The sequence below is a fragment of the Rousettus aegyptiacus genome, unplaced genomic scaffold (genome assembly GCF_014176215.1).
Source record: "Rousettus aegyptiacus isolate mRouAeg1 unplaced genomic scaffold, mRouAeg1.p scaffold_m13_p_7, whole genome shotgun sequence".
In the NCBI taxonomy this organism is placed as follows: domain Eukaryota; kingdom Metazoa; phylum Chordata; class Mammalia; order Chiroptera; family Pteropodidae; genus Rousettus; species Rousettus aegyptiacus.
Window position 1 is genome coordinate 45,194,324 of NW_023416310.1, and position 22,657 is coordinate 45,216,980.

General features: G+C 43.2%; 1 long non-coding RNA gene across 13 annotated transcripts in view; it reads right to left on the reverse strand.

Annotated features, from left to right (window-relative positions):
• Nucleotides 1-22,657, reverse strand: part of LOC107519097 — an 86,769-nt gene that overhangs the window by 23,689 nt on the left and 40,423 nt on the right. Inside the window, exons 9-10 of one of the 13 annotated variants that reach the window (XR_004951899.1) lie at nucleotides 12,898-12,967; nucleotides 1,201-9,241 (exon numbers count right to left, since the gene is read on the reverse strand). The exons of 11 other annotated variants lie outside the window; for them this stretch is intronic. This is a non-coding gene — a long non-coding RNA (uncharacterized LOC107519097). Of the gene's footprint in view, nucleotides 1-1,200; nucleotides 9,242-12,897; nucleotides 12,968-22,657 lie in introns of those variants that run through there. One more of the 13 variants, XR_004951893.1, reaches the window with a different exon arrangement.

Consider the following 22,657-nt stretch of genomic DNA (forward strand, 5'->3'; position numbering starts at 1 on the left):
GATCCATTACACAATTGTGTAAATAGCACATTAAAAACAAAGTTTCATAAAATGATACCCTTTTTCCCATGTGGTATACCCTGGAATTTTTATTCTATTTCATTTTTCACAAATGGTGGTTTTAAACGTTAAAAACTGGTTTCACAAGCCACAAATGGGTCAAGACCCACAGTGTAAAATACACTCCCATGCTAGCCGGCACATTACATTCCCTGACTTCTTTCCAAAGTGCCACAATTTCTCTTTCATAAAGCTCTTGACACCAGTGGGCACCTCTAGGTAACTTACCCTATCGAAAGTGTGGTTCTCTTAGTACTGATTAGGGACTAGAAACGGATGTTTCTGTGGACTGGGTCCCAGCTTCAGGTAGGAGGGCTCCCTGGTACAGCCACCCAGAGACAAATGCCTCTCACTCGTTCAACCCAACGAATATTTATAGTGTATCTGCTATGTGCTGGGCACTGTCCTAGTCTCTGGGAACACACTCCCATGAACAGGATATTTAAAAACCCTTGACACAATAACGAGGGTGTGGAGAAACTGTATCTTTTGTGCACTGCTGGTGGGAAAGTTAGATGGTGAAGATGCTGTGGAAGATAGTATTGACAGCTCCTCAAAAAGTTAAATATAGACTTATCATAGGATCTAGCAATTCCACTTCCGGGTATGTGCCCCTAAAGAAATGAAAGCAGAGACTCAAACACCCATGTTCATAGCAGCATTATTCAGAATAGCTAAAACATGGAAGCAACCCAAATGTCCATCGACAGATAAATGGATAAACAAATGTGGTGCATATATACAATGGAATATTATTCAACCTTAAAAGGGGAGGAAATTTTGGCACATGCTACCACATAGATGAACCTTGAAGACATTATGGTAAGGGAAATAAGTCAGACGCAAAAAGACAAATATTATATGATTCCACTTACACAAAGTACCAGAATAGACAAATTCAGACAGAGTAGAATGGTGTTTGCCAGGACCTGGTGCAGTGGGGAAGATGGTGAGTTAGTGTTTAATGGCTATAGAGATTCAATTTGGGATGGTTTAAATGTTCTGGAAATGGATTGTGGTGATGGTTGCAGAACAATGTGAATGCACTTAATGCTACTGAATTGTATACTTAAAAATGGCTAAAATGATAAACTTTGTTATATTTTACCTTTAAAAAAAAAACAAAAACAAAACCTGACACATGGATCCTGGAGAATTCACTACTAAAGAGTAAACTCTCCCCACCTCAGAACAGGGGTCATAAACTACATCCGGTTCAGAAACTGGGTGAGGTGGGTCAAGAAACAGAAGGTCACACACAGGTTCCCCCATACTCTCTTCACACAGAATACCTCCCCTTGCAACAGTTTTCAATTGTAAGAATGTTCAGGTGGAATATTGTCTGGAAAAAGAACACCACTGCATAGATCCACCCATCGTAACGAACCGGTAGGGGATGCCGATAATGGGAGCAGCTATGCATGTGTGGAGGCGGGGTGTATAAGGAAATCTCGGTACCTTCCTCTTAATTTTGCTGCGAACCCAAAACTGAAAAATATAGTCTTTAGGAGGAAAAAAAGATCACCACTACTGAAAAACATGTATTTTTCTAAACCATTGTTCCTTCTCTAAAATGACCACTGGTTGAGAGATGTTGCTATGAAGAGTAAGCAGGCAGAGACCACTTTGCAGGAGCGGTGCCCTGAGTACTTTGCAGGAAAGTGTTGGGCAGGGACTTGAGGAGCAGAAGACTGGCCTGAAAGGGTAAGGCTCTCAGAGCCCTTCTGACCCTTCCCCTGGACTGGGGTGGTCAGATAGCAGATCTCTGGCTCCAACTCCTCCCGAGGGCAGGGTTCTCAGTTGAGTCACCTCTGGTCTTGCCCAGGGTGAGGTATGGAAACAGCACCTGATTCTGGTGGCTCCAAGTCCTGGCTCTGCCCTTTGTAAGACACTTGACAGCCCAGCCTGTTTACTTAGCTGTAAAATGAAGATGACCTGATGCCACCCATCTCCCAGGATATGATGTGTATGACACCACAGGAGGACACCCGGCACAGTACCAGGCACAAAGGGGGCACGCACAGGGACCTTTAGTGTTCTGGCCCAAAAGCTCAAGAATTGGGGTGTTGGCCCCAGCTGCATCCTGGAGGCACCAGGGCAGGGCCCTGAACCCTCAGACTTGCTCAGCAGGCCTGGCCAGTCCTAGCATTTGCTTGGGGTGCAGGAGTACCACATACACAGCCACCGCCACAGCAAACAGCAGGGGAGAGCACTGGACCAATAAGACAGCGGCCTCAGATGCCTGAAAATGCTTTGGGGCTGAGTCATGGTTTCAGGAGCTGGTTTCCAAGTAGGGAGGCCCCAGGCTGCCACCCCCAGAAGCCTTCACCCAACCCATCTCCACATGTGACAGTTCTCCACCTTCCACATTGAGCTGTGACTTCTTGAAGGCAGGGATCCAACCTGTTCATGTCTACTTCTCCAGCACACAGAGATTAGGAACTGTGTGATAATCAGTGGTAGTGGTGACAATGATGGAGATGGTGGCTATCACAGCAGCTGTCTGGTACACAGCCCTTACTATGGGTGTGGCATCGTTCTAAGTGCTTTGTTTTAAACCTTTTAAACCTCACAAAAGTCCTTGCACATATGTACTATTGCCATGATCCTTATTTTTAATGAAGGGGCTGAGGTGCAGAGTAACTTGCCAAAGATCACAAAGTGACAGAAGCAGGACTTGAACCCGAGTGCCTCAGTCTGCCCTTTTACCACTACTCCAAAGTGCTTGGGCAAAGAGGCTTACTTCTCTGCTGACTCCTCATTCATGGTGAAGGGAACACCTAGGGAAGGGACTTTAGAATCCTCAGGCCGCCTCCCTAGGTAGGCTCTGCAGTGCCCTCTGAGATGTCCCTGGCAAGAAGGCCATCTCAAGACTACGCAAACCTTCCCTTGGCATCTTTCTCAGTCGGAGCCCAGGCCTGCTTCCCTCTAACATGACCCCCCCACACACACACCCACCCCCATTGCCCCGATATACAGAATTGTCTCCTTTTACCCTCAGGTGGCTCTTTAGGAATCTGGACTCACCTCTCTGCTCCAGGCTGACGGTGCCTGCCTCATCACCCACTCCTCTATTCCCAGCCCCTCTCCATGCTGGTGACCTGGTCTGAATGTCTCCTACTTGGTTAGTCTCTAAGACACTGTGCCCCGTACTGGACATCCATGTGGCCTGAGGAGCAGGGAGTGGAGATAGGCTGTCCCTTCCTTTGTCCTGGGTCCATCCTCCCTTGTGTGGCTCTTTTGAGCCTCGTCCTCCTGGTCTACATGGAGCCTGTGGAAAACCAGCCCCTGGGGCCCTCCACAAATCCACCTCTGGCACCCCCAATATGTATTTTGTTGAACCTAAATATAAAATGTTATGTTTGCCCTTGTAAAATTCACTCCTTTTTTTCTATCTTGACAAGGCTAGTTTGAATCCTGACTTTGTCACTCCAAAGCCATTTCACTTGCTCCTCCCAGGGCTATGTCATCTGCAGCCTAGAGAAGCCTACCTGTAGGGTCTTTATTGATTAAAAAAAAAATTGCTGAACAGGACAGGTTTCAACTTCCTCATCTCTGTTTAAATATAGGACCAATACATTGACTTGTCTCTGGTTTGACCACCTCTTCCCAGAAGTGCTGATTTGAGGGCACAAGACAACCTGGACAGCCACCTTTGGGGAATGTGACAGGTGGACTCTGCCCCGGGAAGGGGTTGAGGAGGGACCAAGAACATTTCCTCTAGTGCTGAAAACTACATTTCACTCCATAAAATCTTTGTTACTTTCTTCCCCAGTTTACGGACTATTCTCAAGGGAGGCAGAGTTGGAAAGAAATGGGAATTGGGAGCTTTTTCTTTCTCTCTGACATTAACACTCCCCCTAGCAAAGAGCCTGTCTTTGTCCTGTTTGTCTTCTTGATGGAAACAGACTTCAATAAGGAAGCAGACGAGCAGTCTGTGTGCTGGCCAGGCTTCTTTTATAATAACTGCTCATTCTGGACTTTGGTCCTTCTGGACATTCTGACATGAGTGTATCACACACCAGGCATCATGTACATGTGAAAAATTAGTAGGGTCATTGAAAACATAAACTCACCCATCTTCTTTTGCTTCTGCCCTCCCATTCACCCTTTTAAAATCATCTGTGATTTCATCAACAGAATATAATTTCCACAGAATATAGTTAGAACACTTAAACTTGGGTAGTTTTTCTCCCTCATATTATTATATTCCTACTGAAAAAAAAAATTCCATTAGGCAGCTTAGTAGAACCACCACTTGACCAAGCCCAGCTCCATTTCTGGAGACACAACACAAGGAATGGCTTTGCAAACCTCCGAAATCTCTTCATGGACTTTTGATATTGTTACCTTAGCTTATTATTGTTATCCTTTCCCATTAGGAGAAATAGTTTTATCATTTTCTAATCAAAATAGCATTTGCAAAGGACGTGTAGTATATTATGTGTGCATACTATATAATAATCTATCGTGAAGACAGAAACTTCCTGGTGGTATGACACATCTCCGACCCACTGCCTTCTACTTAATGTCTTCTCAGATGGTACGGAACAAATAATCTTTGTCTCAGAAATACCTGGCTCTTCTCTAACCTTTCACTGATTGGAGCACCCCTCAGTCACCTAGGGTGACTCACAGAAGCAGATCTGGGGACCAGGTGGCCAGGGAGCTAGGAGAGACTAGGCTACTGAAGACAGACCTGGCTCTGCCTTGGTGAGTGGGCTGCCTCGGGCAAAGCAGTGAAGAGTGGAATTTGTCATCCAAGCATGTTCCCTAAGAACACACGCTAGCCCAAATAGCGGCTTTGTCCTGCCCTCTGGTCATTTAGGCCACCCCGCCCAGCCCTGCCATCCCCAAGGAGTGTCCGGCCCAGAGTTCCCTCTCTACACTTATCTTCAGGCTATCAGGAAACCACCTGTCAGCAAGCTTTCATATTGGAAAGAATTTATTCACAAATTCATACTGCTGAACAAAGGACTCCAACAACAATGGAGGGGTTTTAGGCTGTGAGACAAACTAGGGCATAGGGGGTAGGGAGACTTGCCCCGAGAGATAACAGGGCATCTCAAACCCATGAGGGGCATGGCTAAGCCTAATCAGGTACAGCTCAGTAGCATCTAATCTATCCAGGATCACTTTGGTTCTCATGAATTAATTTTCCTGAAAAGTTGAACTTCAATTGCCAAAACATGGTTTTAACCACTTTAAAGGGAAATCTAGCTGCATTGTGACCCACGGTCCCCTAACACCTTAAAAAAATATTCATTTACATTGAAATGTTCATCATTATGATCACTCTGGGTGTTCCCTATAAAACTAGACAGTAACATGATTGTGTTTCCTTATTATTATTTCTCTGTCCTTCCCTCATGGCCTTCACCTTCCTATATTCTACATGTCTAAAAACCACTGAACACCATCATGCTTCCAGGCTATTTCTTTTCTTCTGCAGTGGGTTGGGAAATCAGAGAGCCACTCTCATTAGAATAGTGTGTTAACAAATGTGTCAACAGTTTAAGGCCCTCAGAGGGATAAAACACCTGGTTTAGATGCTGGGCTGATGTAGCTATTTCTGTGGGTTGTTTTCAATAACTCCCAGTTCAGGGCTAAAGTCCAATGGGAAATAGGGCTCCAAGACTTAATCCCACCTGGAATTTCCATATATTATCAGCTGTCCTCTGGCTGGTAATATGTTTCTATTGTGATGCTGCACCCAGGAGCTCTATGTTTTGCTCTTCCTCTCTCTGTTATACATAGCCCCACATGTTAGCCCTGCTGGTAAGCCTGCTAGGCCTGGGAACTTTACTTCCATAATGAGCCTCATCAAGAGGGCTGAGATGTTCAGACCTGGGGCACCTGACACAGAGCTGACATCTTTCTCTCAGGTGTCTGGAGCAATTTTAGAGACTTCAACGTCTTTCCAAAGCACCGAGACAGTATCTGTGAACATGGCCCCTTATGGCGCAACCAACCGGGGACCTAAAATGAGAGAGCAGGGCACCACCAGGTGTACATGGCTGCAGGTACGATCATTTGCCAGTTCTTCAAGGAACCCAGAGAGTGACATCCAGACAAGGCCACGTGGCCTGTGCCTGGAGTTGTTCTAAGCAGTGATGATTTTATTCTGCATTTTTGACCCTCTGGAGTGTGATCCATTACTGAGCTGAAAAATTAGTTTAGTGGGTCACAACTAGTATGCTTCTTTAAAAAAAAAAAAAATAGAACGGAATGGAAAATATCCAAGTACATCATGCATAGTAACGGTAGGTATTATTTTTACACAATGTTTGCTTCAGTTTTACATATCTGTATGTAGGTGTATGTGGTGGCTGGGATGTGTGATATATTTCTCACTGGGAGTGGTGGTCAAGGAAGTCTGAAATACAGTGAACTAACATACATCCATCCTGCAGCTACATCTTCCCTGAGACCCATCCTTGCCACCCCTACTCCTGAATGGGAAATAAAATGAAATCTGTTCAGGGCCCTACAACTGGCCTCACTTGGAAGGCACGGGGGTCAAGGACGCCTTCTTGGAGAAGTGGGGCTTGCTTAGCATGAGCAGGAGTAGAGAGAGGGAGCGGTAGGGCAGATGGAAAGGCATGGGCACTCTCTTGTCCTGTAGTAAGGAGTGGGGCAAACAAGAGACAGAAGAGGCCTGTAGGGCATAGCTGTAGATACCTGCCTTCTTGGGGAAGCAAACTGAGGGGCTGAGGTAGAGGGGTAAGAGAAGGAAAGCTCACTTGATTTCAAAGACCCATTTTCAAAGTTACCTTTAGGGGATGCTTAATAGTAAGAGAGTCGAGTGGTGTGTCAGGCTCAGTGTCCCTAACTCTCATTGATCCAACGAATGCAATTAATAGTGCCTGCTTTTGTCAATTTAATATTTAATTAATTAAAATGAAAAATCCAGTTCCTCAGTTACACTAGCCTCATTTCAAACACTCAACAGCCACATGTGGCTAGTGGTAACCATATTGTAGTACAGAACATTTCCATCAACACAGAAAAGTCTACTGGACAGGGATGTTCTAGAATAAGGAAATGAATAATTCATCCCAGGTTCATATCCCCTCAGGAAGGCAACATCTTCCATGATTCCTAGCACACATATAGTTACAAATATAAATGCTTCTGAGAGAGGAACTAAAATGGCTTAAACTCTTACCAAAGAGTTAACTGGTTGATCTCAAGGGCTTGAAGAGAGTCAGAGTCCAAGATGCCATCCACCAGAGGCTGAGTATATGTGATAGCATGGAGTGAAGGGATGTCAGAAGATAAGAAACCTCTAACCAAATGTGCCATCTGACAATACTGATGGATAAGGATTGAGCTCTTCTGTCAGGGAATGTAGAAAACTTGGAGACCTGTGTGATAAAGAAGTGACCCACAGTTCTTATTCACCTTCGTGTAAGATGACTGAGGTCATTCCTCAATGGTCCTCAACGAAGGGGTCATCATGTGGGAAATAGCATTTCTCTATTTCTAGAGAAGTAATAAGAAGTAAATGAAAGTCTTCCCAGCAGTGGATTCTTCTGAACGTGGCCCTCTTCTGTACTCCACATTCACTCTATGACCACGCCTATGGCTTTATCTATCCCCTTCACACTGATGACTCCCTAAACACCACCACATGCCCAGGCCTAGAGATCCAAATACTAACTTGTTATTTCCACTGGGAGACTTCACTCGACAATCCCAGAGGGAATTATAACAAGCTCTGGCCCACTACTCCAATATACTTCCTATATTCCCCATTCTGGCTCATCCTCCACCTACTCACTCTGTCATCCAGGTCAGCACCCTAAGTCACCCCAGACTCCTCCCTCTACTTCTCTGCTCCCTACCTAAGGTCACCACATCTTGGCCACCTCTCCACTATGCCTTGACTCTGCCCAGCTCAATCCCCTCTAGCCCCCACTATTGCAGGGACCATCCACCCACTGGCCTTCCTGATTCTAGTCACAGCCACTTCCAGCCCAGTGGTTCTTACCCATGGATAAACAACAGAATGACCTGGAGAGGAGTTTAAAATCTAGATTCTGACTCAGTATATCTGGCCAGGTTGAGCATGTGTATTTTGCGAAAGTGCCCCAGGTAATTCTGATGCATAGCCTTCATTAAGAACCACTGCTGCCGCCTCCTTGTTATTAATAACAACAAAAACAACAATTAACATTTTTTGTGCACTTACATGTGCTGCCTCATGTAATCTTCATGACAATCCTGTGAGGTAGGAGTTATCACACTCCCATTTTACAGTTGTTAAAACTGAGGCACAAAAGTCCCATGGCTAGTAAGGGAGTGAAATGGAACATGACCCACCACTCCTAACCATTCTGCTCCCCATATCACTGTAGAGACTTGACTTGTAGCACTTAACATCCTTTAAAGAGAGTTCTAGAAAAAGATGGCAGCTTGGGGACATACTCATGATTTCTCTCTCCACCCAACCTCCCACCGACAGCTTTTTAACTCTAAAAGAAACACCTTGATCAGGGTGGTGGCTACAGAGTGTGCACTTATGTAAATATTCACTGAGATGGATGCTTAGGATTTCTGACTTTATTGTATATTTATTACTCCTTAATAAAAAAGGTCCTAAAAAAGTCACTGGAATAAGAAAGAATCTAACAAATGTGAAATAGGGTAAACATGCATACATAAAGCAACCAGGAAAAAGCTATCGCAATGCTTGCAGCTGTGAATTATTCTTTCTGAAATAACACATTTAAGAACACATTAAGAAAAAATCCCCAGAGTTAACCCACAGGAAATCCTTAGAGGAGAACAGGCTTGGAGAGAACACTGGCTGGAGGCAGGGTCTCCTGCAAGACGGACAGGAAAACTCCAGTACAGGCTAGCTTGGCTAAAGTGGGGAGCACATGGCTGGGTACTGTTGCAGCCACAGCAGCAGGACACAAGGGCTCTGAAGGTCCACAGGACCATCTGGGCCAGAGACTAAAGGATGCTTCAAGTGGAGGTTAGTGACCACGAGGGGCTTCTTCCTAAAGAGGCCATGTGATATCTGCACCAAGGAGAAAGTCCAGCCCCATCAAATCCAGCTTCTGGTATGTTTGGTGTTTATGAATATAAAGGACTCAACTGGGGTCGCCTGTTTCTAGCTCCCATAGTGCAGTCCAAGGGAGTAGGGTTTGGCATAAGGATTTTGAAGTCCATCCTAAAAGAATAAAGAAAATTCTGGGAAAAAAAGTGTGATGAAGTACACTTTACCCAAGTACCTATTAAGAGATAGTAAAATAAAACGTGATCAAAACAGATAGTACAGGTATAAGGAACAGACAATTCACCAGAATAGACCTAGAGCAGACCTAGATATACATGGAAACATAAGATACGGATATTATTTCAGATCAGGAGGGCAAGTGTAACAATCTCTGCCCCTGTTTCCCGCCTCCACCCCTTCCTATATTCCTGATTCTGGCTCATCCTCCACCTGCTCACTGTGTTGTCCACGTCAGCACTTTATGAGTCACCTAAGACTCCTCCTCCTCCTCCTTCCTCATCCCCCCCCCCCACTCCAAAGTCACTACATCTTAGCCACCTCTCCACTCTGCCTTAAATCTGCCCTGCTTGGTCCCCCCTAGCCTGGCCCTGACTCCAGATCTCACCCAGCCACCCCATAACAGTACAGGGGCCACCCATAGGCCTCCCTGCTTTCAGACATGGCCACCTCCAGTACAGTAGTTTGGAAAGCCTATACAGAAAACCTTGATTACATGTACATTTTAGATTTTTGAATATCTAAATAGTGAACAAAACTAAATAGCAAATGACAATCTAGGATAAAATAATTTTAATATAAGAAAGACAAAGTTAATAGCCTGGTTATCAAGTACTCTTAGAAATCAATAAGACAAAAAGAATGAACCATACTAAATAATAAAATACTGCACAAATAAAATGAAAAAAAAAAATACTAATGGGAAACAAGATAAAGCACATAATCAAACAATCTGCCAAAAGAGAATTATTAATGACTAATTGGCCTGTAAAAAAATGAGCCTCAGTTATAATTTTTAAAACAGCAAAAATGAAATACTATATTTGTTTATCAAAATTGTCATTTTTTTAAATCCCCCTCCCCCACTGCCATCTCCCCTTAAAAACTGGATCTTTGAAGGCAGGGTGTCTGCTCCCACCCGAGCGCACCTGGGGCCTGGCCACACCCGGGCCGTGGCTCTGCTGAGGACCTTCTGCATGTAAAGCAGACACGCTAGCCACTACTCTATGGAACCACCCCCTTAAAAAAGGTAGCTAATACCCAGTGTTGGGAAGGATGTAATGAAAGAGATACTCTGATAGGACAGGTAGTGAGAGCCTAAGTTGATATATCCTTTCTGGAAGGCAACTGAACAATATGTAGCAAAATCATTCAAAGTGTGCATATTTTCTTTGATCTAGCAATTCTACTTAAAGACTACATCCTAGGGATAAAAATAAGGATGTGCACAGAGTATTATATATAGGCCACAACTGTTAGTAACCTAAAGAGGCAATAATAAGGGATTAGTTAAATTACAGTAGGTACACAGTGAAATACAAGAGATCCATAAGTTTATTTACTGATAAGGAAAACTGTTCACAACTTATTATGAAATATAAAAGTTACAGAACAATAAATATGAATCCATTTATGTAACGTGTGCATCTATATAATCTATATATACACGCACAGAAAAAGAAATCTTAAAAGGTGTAACCAAAATAGTAATAATATGTATCTCTGACAACTATGATTTTTTTTTCTTTGTTCTTCTTTGTGTTTCCTACTTCTTTTACAAGAAGCATGGAGCTGTGATACAGACCCTCCCAACAACCATTAAACTGGTGGGGAATCCCTGTCCACAACTCCTCCTATTTCCTCTGATCAGCCACATCCCTTATATGTGACATATATGATATTTCTTATGCTGCTGTATAACTTTTCAAACTTAATCTTGTCTCAGTTCTCTAGATTATGAGAACGGTCTGTGTTTTACATTTCTTTTGTGTTCCTCTCAGTGCCTAATGCACAAGTTCTCAGCAAATAGCCCAAGAAAGAATATGTCCTTTCCGTGCCCGTGCCCATGTGAGTTGCCAGAGCATCAGCTCGTTGGCTACCCAGGGGTGGCATCCAAGCCTAGTTCCAGGTCAGGCTTGAGGCTGTGTGTTGTGGGCCACCTGTCAACCTGGTCCTGTGAGGATGCCCATTGTTAATGTGAATTATTACTGAATGATGGGGCTGTTTGTTTAAAGTATAGGTCACTGCCCCCACACCCCGAGGCAAAGCCAATCCTACGGCAGCCTATAATTAATGGGCTAGCATGTATTTCCTCTGGTGTAAAGTTGGCTTTGATCCAACAGATTCCTTCCCACTTCTTCTGCCACCCTCACCCCATTTACAACTTCACATCTTGCCTTCTGGAGGCTTCCTCTGGAGAAGGACCCCCTTCATCCAAACTGTGGGCCTAGCCCAAAAGCCCTGCATCCCTGATATAAAGGCTGACTCACCAGCTCCTCCCTTGTCCTCCTGGATGATAAAGTTTCCTTTCATGTGTAAGCAAATCTACTACCCAAAAACATCTCAGCCTGTAAGCCCGGAGACTGAAAGGGTGCTAAGAGACCACTGTAGGAGTGGCAGAGAATTTTTTCCTGCAAATTCAACAAGTAAATTTTTATGGTTGTTCATAATCTCTGCAATCAGTACTTACTTCAGTTAAACCCTCTAGAGAAAAAAAAAAAGAAAAGCCATCAGATATAGGGTAGTTAGAATCAAGGAGAGACGACCAATCAACTGCCTTTTTCCCCTCATTATAGAGGTATAAACAATCCCTGGTGCTTCCAAGGTTCTAGAAGCAGAGAGAGAAAAGTCCTGGAGCACTTGCCATGAGCACCCATGAGAGGTTAAGGAGACCAAGCCTCAAGTGCCATAACAGGAACCTTGGACTGAGTACCTTATGGCTCCATGCCTCAGTTTCTTCATTTGTAAAATGGGATGATAACCGTGCGACCTGCCTTACAGACTTATGAGTATTAAATAAGTTAATGAATATAAAGGATGCAGAGCAGTGGCAAACTACAGGTGAATAACAGATAAGTGCTTTCCACTGTTAATTAAAGCAAAGGGAGTCACAGTGACAGCCACATGCTTGGCAGGCTTCCCTGCTGTAGCCCAGGGTTTCTCAACCTCGGTTTGACAATTGGAGCTTATAACTGTTATGAGCAGCTGTCCTGTGCAATGTAGGATGTTTAGCAGTATCCCTGGCCTCTCTCTACCGACTAGGTGCCAGCAGCAAACTCCACTTTGACTCCCACGAAGTTGTTACCAACCAAAAATATCTGCAAACATTGCTAAATGTCCCCAAGTGAAGAAGGGGGGCAGTTACCCCCATTTGAGAACCACTGATACAGTCCTAGAAAAGCCACTGCCATAAAGAAGTCATGTCACAAACTCTGACCTCCCACTTGTGTGCAGGTCTGGTGTGGATCTAGCTAAGCCTGTAGGTCCCACATTGGGGCCCCTTGTGGTTAGATGTAGGAACTGCAGAGAAGTAACATCCAATTCTGTTTCTCTAGGTGACTGCCATTTTCTTTTACAGATGAAATAGGAAACTAGGGCCTAGGCAGCTTTCTCGTTGGGTGGTACTCACCTTTGAGAGACCCAAAAGGTGCAGAGTGAAAAGGAGGCCAGGGCTAAATGATCTGGGAGCTTGTGGCTATGGCCTTACTTAGAGGACATGAACAGGGTTTACTAAGACTCCTGGGAACCCACTCCAGCATAGAGGGAAGAGGCTAGACAGGATTCAGGCCTGAAGCTCTGGCTGTGATCCTTACCTAGCGAGGCCTCTGGGTACAGGAGAAGCAGCCCCTCTCTTCTCAGGAAACAAATGGGCTCTCCACAATTCTGAAATGAAACACTCTTTTCATAAAATAACATCTTGACCATTTAACAATACTAAAGTTTAACATATACTTATTTTCACCCAGCAGTTGCACTGCTACAAATGTATTCTATAGATACATTAGCACAGATGCACAGCTGTAGTGTAGTAATCTAGAGTTGCAGGCTTGGGACCTGACTGCCTGGTTCAAATCCCAGATCTCTACCACCTACTAGATATATGACCATGGGAAAGTTATTGACCTCTTCGTGACTTAGTTCCTTCATTTGTAAAGCTGGGGCAATAAGAGGCCCTATCTCACTGTGCTGTTACAAACGTTACGTGACTTATTACATATAAAGAATGTTGTCTGTGGTCAATGCTAGATATTATGATGTTCATCGTGCTCCTCTTCAGTAATAGCTAAAAATCTGGAATCACTTGTTTAAATACATGTGACATATCCATTCTATGGAATACTGGGCATCATTGAAAAAAATGAAGTAGAACTACATCTACGTAAATAATACAGTTTATTTAACAGTAAGTTCAAATTGTTAAAGAAAGAAGCAAATAAACTGCAGATAAGTTTGAGGTTATTTGTATATAAAAAGAACTATATAAAAATAGATATATGTCTTTACCTGCATAAAAAACTTCTAGAACTCTCAAGAAGCTGTTAGTAATAGTTATATCTAGGGAATAAGAATGGAAGACTGGAGAACTTTTGCTTTCTTCTTTGATACTGTTAGAATTTCCTACTATGAGTATGCATTTTAAAAAATATATATTATTTTTTAAAAAGAATAACACAAAACTATAACTACTGCTGTAGAAAAGGTTTAAAGCTATATTATGAACATTTTTGTCAAAAGTGGCGGAATATGAATAATACAAGCCACAGGAATGAATCTCAGTTCACAAATTCAGGTATGCAAGAAACCAAACTTTTGTTTCTATAACTCAACTTGGTATTTATGATAAGCTTCCATCCTGCCAACAGAAAACTTGATTCCAGGTGTGTCTGAGTTCTCCAGAACACTGAGAAGTACCAGGTATAGAGGAAGTGGCTGTGAAGTTGGCTGAGGCCAGGTCTAGTAGCCTCTGCTGCTCTGTGCCACTCATAGGCAGCCAGGAATCTTGGACCAGGGTACCTGTGTCCTCGCGGCTTGGCCCCACCATGTAGCATAAGCTTTTGGCACACAAAGCCAGAGATACTTGAGGATGGATTCCATTTTCTAATCTAGGAGCTAGCTTGGGAAAAAATGAGCTCCATGAACATGAGAGTAAGAAAGGGGAAAGTTGGGGGGTGAGGAAGAGATTAATTTCTCCAATATGCCAACCACATATATGTGTAAATGCAGAGCAAAAAGTCTGCACATTTCCAACAGATAATTAATCGTACCTACCAGCAGGGTAAGCTTTAGGACAGTGGAAAGGGTGGAAGGAGAGCTTTACCTTTTTATTCTGTGTATTTGTAAACTGCGTAGATTTTTTAATGATGAAGCTATATTGAGTACTGCTTATATAACCTATTATTAAAAAAAAAAAAAAAAGATATCTACATCTTCTGCCTCCACGCTGGAGATGGAGGGTGATGCAGGTCACACCTCCATCTGCAGTGGAGCTAGCTGACTTCATGTCAACAGGAGTGTCAATGGCTCCTGGCAGGTGTGGGGCGCCTGATGGGTGTGGCAATGTCCAGTAGAACTGATAGCTCCATGGGGTGTGGCAGGGGCAAAGGAAGGTTGCAGAGCTTGAGAAGGGGAAAAGATAGCTAGCGGGTGGGGGTGGTAACTGTCTAAACTTATCCACCAGCAGGAGACACACATACCCTGAGGATGCCCAAAACATTTATGGGGTGAGGGTGTGGGAACTAGGCAGGACCTGAGATCCTGCACTGGCAGGCAGGAAACAGAGACACATGTCAATGAACTCTAACAATGTGAAGAGTGCACAGGAGTCCAGGTGTGTGTGCAGGTGAGGAGCACAGGACAGGGAGCCACGAAGTCTACATGGGAGGGTCAGGGAAGGACTCCTGAGTCAGCTGTCTGGTAATTCAGTGGGTGGAAAGGGTGGAGAGTATGAGGAATCACATGTGCAAAGGCCTGGAGCTGTGAGGGAGTGAGCCGAGGTTTGTGGAAACTGAAAGCAGCTCAGACTGAACACAGGAGAGTGGTAGATGAGGCCACAAAGGTTATGTTCCAGGGTAAGAACTGGACTTCATCCTATAGGCAGTGGTGAAGCTCAGAAGAGGGCTTTATACAGGGAAATGAGATAATCAAATTACTGGGAAGCTGTTCACCACCACACTCCTGACACTCCTCCCGCCAGTGAACGATCTCAGGGTGTTACTTCCTTGAGGAAGTATTCCCTGACCGTCGCTCAGACTCAGCTACCTAGCCCTTAGTGAGAGTTTCTAGAGATTCTCAAGCACCCCTATAACACTGTTTTATTACCTGTGCCCTGTACATTTTCTCTCTCCCCATACAGTGTGAGAACTAGAGGGCAGGAATTACATCCGTTGTGTTCTATATGTTGTCTCCCCAGCACCTTGCACAGTACCTGGCATGATAAGTACACAATATATATTTATTTAACAGGGGAAGGGGGGGGGTAAAAAAAACTGTGAAAAGATAACTCTTATGGTTTTAAGCCTGAATCATGTAGATTGGAGAGGGAGGAACAGGGGGACCAAGGAGAAGCCTGTTGTAATAGTTTGAGTTACAAGTGAAGAGAGCCTGATCTGAGGTAGTGGTGGCAGAGCTGGAGGGCAGGGAGAGATTTGGAAATAGTTAGATGGCAAAAATGATAGGCCTGGGTGATTAGATGAGTGCAGTGAGCAGGCCACATAAGGGAGGGAGGCTCCTGGGCTTCTAGCTTACGCAGTTGGGTGGATGATGGATTAACCAAGACTGGCTACTGTGGAAGAGGAGGCAATATGTAGGGGAAAATGACTAAATCAGTTTAGATATGTTGTCTCTGACATGCCTTTAGGGCACACAAATGGAGGGGTCCCAGGGGCAGCTGGAACCATAGAACTGGAGCCCAGAACAGACATCTGAACTGAAGATGGAGATTTGAGAACTGTCATACTGTAAGTGACGGTTAAAGACAACAGAGGAAATAAGATCGTCTAGGGATTAAAGGAAGAGGTGAAACAACAAAGTAGACATCCACCTGAAAGAGGTGGGCTGAGGATGGAAAAGGAGATAATGAGAGGGAAGTAGATAAGAGAGCAGTATAATAGCTGCTAAGAGACACCTGGCTTTAAGAATTAACAAATAGGGTTCAATAGTGTAGAAAAATGAAAAGTCCGCCTGGGCCACCCTTAAAATTGAGGAAACTCAGACCTAGGAAGCCTCTGAAGTGTTCAAGACCACAAGTTTATTATTGCCTGTGGTCACCCAGATCAGTGGCTCTGAAATTATGACCCCTGGACTCCGAGGGTTGCCCAAAACCCTTCCATAGTGGTTCAAGAGGTCAAGAATATCTTTATAATAATACCAAGACTTTTTTGCAGTATTCACTGTTGACATTTGCACGGATGATGCAAAAGCAAAAATGGATAAAACTGTTGGGGCCTTCACATAAATCAATGAAGTCATATCCTTTATCCCCATGCACTTATGATGTAACAAAAAGTCCAGCTTCACATAATAATGTCTATGATGGAGTAATAATTGTTAATTTTATTAAAACATGACCCTGGAGTACACATCTTGTTAACAATCTGTGCATAAATCACTTCTGCTGTATACTGAATAGACACATTTACAAGAGTGTTTGCATTGAGAGCTAAACTACCTGCTTTTTTCATGGAACATCATTTTTATTAGAAAAAACAACTGATAAAATGTGATTTTATTCAGAGTTGGGTATTTGGAAGACATTTTCTCAAAAATGAATGATGTAAGCTTGTCACATCAAGTAAAGCAACTGGTAGTTTTCTGACAATAACAAAATTTGAGCTGTCAAGTGAAAATAAGAATTTTATAAAACTTCTATCTACACCGTGAGCTTGACAGCTTCTCAATACCTAAAGACATTGCTGATGAAATCAGTGGTATTAACAAATGTGATGTTGTGGACTGAAGTGGGTCCACATTTGGAAGATCTACATAACTCACTGAGCCATTATTTTCCCAATGACCGATACATGATGTTACAAAATCAGGCATGAATAAAAAAGACTCATTCGAAGTACAAGACAGACCAATACAGTTTAATATACTGTGTTTGAGAAGTTCATCGCTGTGGTTTCAGATCCTACATTGCAACTAATCTTTCAGAAACTGCCACTTGTCCAGTTTTGGTGATATATCAAAGATATCCGCAATTGTCTGAAAAGGCTATTAAAATACTCCTACTTTTCCAACCACAAATCTGTATTAAGCTGGATTTTATTGATCTACTCCAACCAAAGCAACATTTTGTGACAGACTGAATACAGAAGCTGATATGAGAATCCAGCTGTCTTCTCTTAAGCCAGTCATTAAAGAGATTTGCATTAAAAAAAAAAATTTTTAAAAAGAGATTTCCAAAACTGTAAAATAACTCTCTTCTAAACTTTATTTTAGAAAATATACTTTTTATAAAGTATGTTAACATGTAAAGAATTTATTACTGTTATTTTAACATAATAAATACTTGTAAAGCCTCAATTTCTAATATTTACTTCCATATTTGTAACATGGCAGTTATCTAGAGCTACAGACCACACAAATAGAAGTTTTCTAAATTCCTCAATAATCTTTAAGAGTGCAAAAAGATCCAACACCAAAATATTAGAGAACTACTGTTACAGACCACCCATTCCTGTCTCCCAAGTCTTGGGTTTTTTTCCAGCATACCTACTCTTCCCACTCACTTCTCCAGAGAACAGTTATAAAACCGAAAAACAAAAACAAAAACAAAACAAAAAAGGCCTTTTGAGCCACGCTTCTCTTGCTCAGGCCTGCTTCCACGTCTGGAAGTGTACTTTCCTTTCTAATGAAGCTTTTCTTTACTGCTGTTAAAAAAAAAAAAAAAAAAAACTAAAAAAATTTAGCCGAAGAACAGATAAAACAGCAGGCACAAGTGAACTAAAGAGAATAAGACCCTTTTCTTCCCTGCAAAATAATGTTCCTAACTTAAGGGCCAAGGCCTAGTAAATAGCCCTGCCAGCTATGCTGGATTCATCCACAACCCCTACTACTGCCCCCTGTGGGAGAAAAAAGACTGGGGGCGAAGGGCTCAGTGGGCGTTCAGGTGTCTTATCTCCTCCATATTCCATAAGTGATTTGACAAAACAGTGAGTGAAGGCAGGTGGAGCCATTTTTTTGTCACAATTTACAGGGGAAGAAACAAGTCTGTGCCTTGCCTGATATGGGTAAGTAAGTCAGACTGGGACTAGCAACTAGGGGTTGTAATCCAGGATTCCCTCTACTGGGCACTAGCTCTAGAATACCTCTCTTCCCCACTCAGTTTAGTGGTCCACCACTGAAGATGCATTATTTTACTTGCAAGTAAGGTCTTACATTTATAAGCCACATAGATTTCTTTTTTAAATCCTTTGTCCACTCTTTTGGTTAATTGGTCTTTTGATAATAGTTTGTAAGAGAAAGTGACACTTCAGATTGCTTTTCAGTTGTAAAACTAGTTTAAAAATGATTAAATAAAAGTTAATGAAATAAAAGACAAATAGAGATAACACAAAAGCTGGTCTTTGAAAAGAAAAATCAGCCTCTAACAAAACTAATCATGAAAAAAAGGCATGAAACATTAAATAAGCAACACCGGGAATGAAAAAGATAAGTAATGTAGAGATATATATATATAAAAAGAAGAGAACACTACAAAATTTTTATGCTAATGTTTTAAACCTTTTTTTACTTTTTAATATTTTTAATAAAAATTCAAAATTATCAATATTGGCTAGAAGAGAAATACTAGTTTTAGTAATACTTGTAATTGTAGAAGAGTGTTCTGCAGTCTCCTCTTAAAACGCAAACTGCTCAGTGAAGTAAGTGCTAATGAGTTTATTCCTTGGTTGCCTTTTGTGACAAAAGAGATGGGTCTTTGGAGCCAGGCCTAGAGGCCTATCTGTCTGGTTGGATGGAAAGAGGGTCCTGAGAGTACAGAGGAGGGCTGGCACTGCCCCTTGTTTAGCAACCCTGAAGGCCTGGAATCAGATTACCCCAGGGATGTATCAGGCTGCCAAAACATCTCCTACTTGCTTCCCCAAGACTTGGCCTCAAACATGAGATTCTGCCTGGCCTGTCATTCCCAGGGGAACACAGAGACACCTCTGTCAATTTAGCTCTGCCAAGCCCCAGTGTTCAGCCTAAAATCCCCTTCTCCCTTACCTCCTTTCCTCCTTCCCTCTCTTCCTCACTCCTCCCTTTCTCATTCTTCCTCCTATTCTTCCCCTTTCTTGCCTCACTCCCCTTCTCCCAATCTTCTGTTGGAAGACAAAGAGTAGTAGCTCCTGGTGTGTCTGGAATCATATCGGATGCTACACCACCTCTCCCCACATTCCACCCTTTCCTCACTCCCACTGCCTGGTACTTCTAGCCAGATGAGTTGCAGCAAATAGGTGAAGTCCTGAAGCCTCACCACTTAGCCTATCTTGGCCTGTTCCCCAAACTTACTTCTGAGTCTGATGTCAGAATGGGACAGAGGAAGGGTCAGAGGGGTGTGGTGGTGTGTGCAGTAAAGTGAGATAGTTGTCTAGCAGTGGGTCTTGGTTTAGAGTTAATGCAAGAGATCTATTATTCATAGCTTGCCCTGTTTGTGGTCCAAATGTACATCCCACATATATCCCATGTCTTACATTTGTTAATGCAGTTGGGTAAATAAAATGTATTACTCTTTCCATACCAGCTTGTGACACTAGTATCTCAAGTAACAGACACTAGAAGCACCATCGCTAAAAGGTGTGTGTGCAAGTGCATGTGTGCATACATTTATACATGTGTGTGTTCTGGGGGTGGAAATCCATTAAATATTTTAATTATAGTGATCTTTAGGAAAAGGATGTGGATGTTCAACGTATCCAACATTACTGTAGTCAAGTTGTGATATCTTTTTATGGTCTTATCCATGGGAGATAAGAGTGGAAGGAGCCATGACAGAGAGTTGAGTTTAGGTAAAAAGGGTTCCTTTGTGGACCTTGCTAATAATAATTTTAGTCCTGGACTGACTTGAGCCCCTAGAAGCCCCCAAGACAGGTACTTCAGTGGACTCCTTACGTTGCTCAAAGCCTCAGGGACGGATGGGATGTGGACAGTAGATGCTCATTGTGACCTCAAACTTCTGCTACTACCTGGTCTGGAATAGCCAGCTTGTCCAGATAACAGAAAACTGTTGCTGCAATGACACTGACCACACCAGAGGCCAGGACACTTGACCAGGCACATCTGACTGCATTAATGAACATACTGGGTTGGAAGAATCAAAATCTGGACCAAACTAAATGTTTGGTAGTCCTTACCAAAGTCAGTTTCTGGTGAAAATGTGGACAGGAATCCAGCATCGGAGAACTAAAAACCTCCAAGAGTAAGAAAGAGGTGCCACGTCATGGGCACTTCCCAGTCCAGGTTGATATGATTTGAAAAGCCCTAAGGAAGGTCCCAAGATTCCCCCTCCAATCTAATGAAATGATGCCTAAAATTTCAAAATTAGAGTTCTCTCCCTTTAACTGAATTTCCACTAGTTTGAGCATTGCTGGGTCTGAAGCTGAGTGGAGCTGGGACCAGTATTATTCTGAGCTGCTGGCACTCTTTTTTATCCCAATACAGAAGAAGGATCTGAGAATGAAGTGTGAGGCAGGTGTGGGAGTGGACAGACGTAATAATGAGGACACAACTATCTAATTGCCTATGACGGATTCTACTGATGATCTAGGCTTTTAGGTTGCTCTCCCTAACCCAACAAACCTATTTGGGGGAGATCTTTGGAAACAGCAAAATTATTCAAAGTACTCACCACTCCCTGCCACCTGAGACCTATGAAGTAGGGTGCTTTCAGCATGGGCTCTATGTAGACTTAAGGCTATAAGTGATTAACTCGAAACCTCTCTCTGTGAGTGCCACTGTATTCAAGAGGTGGGTGACACAGTAGGAAGCCTGGTGTATTTTGATGTGATCTGTCAGACCCTTAGAAATCTTCCTTCCAAAAATATTCCCCTTGCTCCTAACACACTGACACCTAAAATTTCACCATTACAGGGTCCTTAAAGTTACTCAATAGATCTTTTAACTCAGGGTGGGATGGGAGATCGGGAGAAGTTACAAAGATCTTTTAACTCAGGGTGGGATGGGGGATCAGTGAGAAGTCACAAAGATCTTTTAACTCAGGGTGGGATGGGGGATCGGTGAGAAGTCACACAAGAACAAACCAGTGGCAGCCTTGGAATTCCTACATGAGGGGCTTAGAGATGGCAATCCAGTGGGAAGAGGGGAGGGGTGGGAAAGTGGGAGGGTTGGGATTATCTATATTAAAGCTATGTTTTCATAGTAAATACTCGGTTTTTAATTATATTGAAGTATTTATTTGGGGTAGCTTTGGCAAGGGACTGATGGGAGATCTAGGATGCTAAAGACTCCCCCATAAACACCCCTTGACTCTACCTCTGCAACAAGAAAAACAAGCTGAGTGCCAAGACCATGGAAATCAAAGGACGGGAGTCCTGTAGTTGGGGGTGAAAGGAGGCTGTCAAGTTCAATCTCTTTCCCCTCATAGTCATTTTGCCCATCAGAGGCAGGCAAACACCCCAAGGCTGAGCTGAGGAATATCCAGGAGGGTCTTGAGTCCTCAGAATTCTCTGCAGGGTCCCCTCCCTGGAGGAGGCCAAGGAGGGGAGTGCAGCCCCTTGGCCAAGAATACCAGGAAAAGGGCAGAGTAAACTGTGGGCTGGATTGTCCAGTCACATGATTTAATCTCACCGTTCTAGTCACATTATCTTTTTCTCTCATCCTCTGGTCTCTCCCTCTCCTCCTTTCCCCTCCCTTTGCTCTGTTTTGATTTGGTTAAAATAGATGCAAACTCTGGTCTTTTCTATTTTTAATACCCAGCCATTACATAATCCACACCGTAACTGCTGACTTGAAAAACTATTGGCAACAGTAGAAAATCCCCAGAGTTTTAAACAGGAAAAGGATTATTACAGAACAAAGCCTTGGGCAGTTTTACTGACTGGTAATGTCTGTAATCGTCACTTTCCAGTGGAAGTCACATGGGCCCTCAGAAACACTCTCCTCACCGGAAAAGCCAGGTGGGGAAAGAGATGAACTGAATCCTCTGCTGGGAAGAGGCCATATTGTATGGTGAGGCGGCCGTGGGGTGGTGCACTTGGAGCTCCTGCTGGGCCCAGACACCAAAGCTGAAGGAGAGGGCTTCAAGTGACTAGCCCCTCCTGGGGCTACTTTTTATTGCTTTCATTTCTTGCTTGAAAGTAGAGCCTTCAGTTTCCAGGACCTTTCCCTTATCAACTTCTCTGCCTTCCTACAGCCTCCAACACATTCCTGAGCAAGCCTGAATGAGGAGGGACTATCCCAGATAACTGATGATTTTATAAAGACGCAGGAACAAGGAAGACTGCTTCTTAATTACAGAGACCAGACCTACTCCTCCACAAGGCTTTCCACATACTAGGCCAACCACCACACTATTTAATTCAATAACAGGATCCAATAAAAATATAAAAACTAGAGGTTTGGTAAAGGGTTTCA